This window comes from Phytophthora infestans, genomic scaffold (genome assembly GCF_000142945.1).
Source record: "Phytophthora infestans T30-4 supercont1.4176 genomic scaffold, whole genome shotgun sequence".
Classification (NCBI taxonomy): Eukaryota; Oomycota; class Peronosporomycetes; order Peronosporales; family Peronosporaceae; genus Phytophthora; species Phytophthora infestans.
Genome location: NW_003304504.1, coordinates 1 through 1,435, shown reverse-complemented (window position 1 = coordinate 1,435; position 1,435 = coordinate 1). Strand labels below are relative to the sequence as shown.

Below are 1,435 nucleotides of genomic sequence, written 5' to 3'. Positions count from 1 at the left end.
TTCCTTGGATGTGGTAGCCGTTCCCCACAAGGCTCCCTCTCCGGAATCAAACCCTAATTCCCCGTCTACCCGTTAATGCCATGGTAGGCCCATATCCTACCATCCAAAGCTGATAGGGCAGAAACTCAATCGATTTATCGCGCAAAAGCGCGATCCGCACAGTTATTATGACTCAACACAATACCAGCCCGAAGACTGCATTGGTTTCAATCTAATAAATGCTACCCGCCCGACAAGCAGTTGGGTATTGATGCATGTATTAGCTCTAGAATTACTACGGGTATCCAAGTAGTAAGGTACTATCGAGTAGACTATAACTGATATAATGAGCCATTCGCAGTTTTCCCAGTAAAAAAAAATGGTTTTATAAATTTAAAACGGCTCGGTTTTAATCTTTTAAAAAGCGCTAGAAATAACGGCCGGAAACTACCAGTTTTATATCCTCCCAAATCTAACGAAGAAGACAGATCCCCCCCCGACACAAAACACAACACACACAGGCCAACGCCAACAGCCCCGCAAACGCCGAAACGTCGTAGCCATCGCGCTTTCCAGCCGCCATATACCGAAACTTTGCACGAAGACGAATATGATCCTCACTCACAGTCCCCTAAAATAGGTAGATCAAGAAGCGAATATAGAGCACGACGCAGCATACTTTGGGTGTAGTCCCTCCGCACGCCGCATAACTAGCCCAGATCAAAAACGGTTCTACCCGAAATTGAACTTCCACCGGAAAAATCCAGCGCAAAACGCACCACAGAATGTATTGCTCAATGACACTCAATCCTTACACTCCACGAAACAAGGTTCATGCATCCGCACACGGTTCGGATAGTGCCACACCGCAGACCGAAGCCCGCAGCATTTCCTACCTCAGACAACTTACGCTGCCCTTCACTTTCATTTCGCGCTGGGGTTTCCACACCCTAACACTTGCACACATGTTAGACTCCTTGGTCCGTGTTTCAAGACGGGTCAAATCGCTCCATTTCGTCAACGTCCCGAACGGCAACAAGTTAAAACCCACATCAATCCACACACAACCACACACGCATAGCAAGCTATCCGCACACGGCGCACACAGAGACACAGGCCCACTCAAAAACACGTTGTAGGCACCTCAGTCCCAACCGCGACTACTCGTCCACCAAGATATTACAGACAAACGCAAGCGTAAGCCCTACCTCCTCGGCGGCCATTTCCCGCAGCATACGAACTGACCTTGACGTCCCACCGCAGCACAGGGCACCAGCAAGCACACACAGCACACACGCCGAGCGCAGCCAAAAAAGCCGCTGCCACAGCACACGCACGCACACACTCGCTAATGAAATATACCACGGATTATAGACACTGGAAACGATTCGGTTCCCTTTCAGCAGTTTCAGGTACTCTTTAACTCTCTTTTCAAAGTTCTTTTCATCTTTCCCTC

General features: G+C 48.9%; 2 non-coding genes across 2 annotated transcripts; both read right to left on the bottom strand.

Annotated features, from left to right (window-relative positions):
• Window positions 1-343, bottom strand: PITG_33584 (the record flags this gene model as incomplete). The annotated part of the gene is made up of 1 exon (XR_009934975.1): window positions 1-343. It is a non-coding gene; the product is annotated as an 18S ribosomal RNA (ribosomal RNA).
• Window positions 344-833: 490 nt separating this feature from the next.
• On the bottom strand, window positions 834-1,435 carry PITG_33583 (the record flags this gene model as incomplete). Its single annotated transcript, XR_009934974.1, has 1 exon — window positions 834-1,435. It is a non-coding gene; the product is annotated as a 28S ribosomal RNA (ribosomal RNA).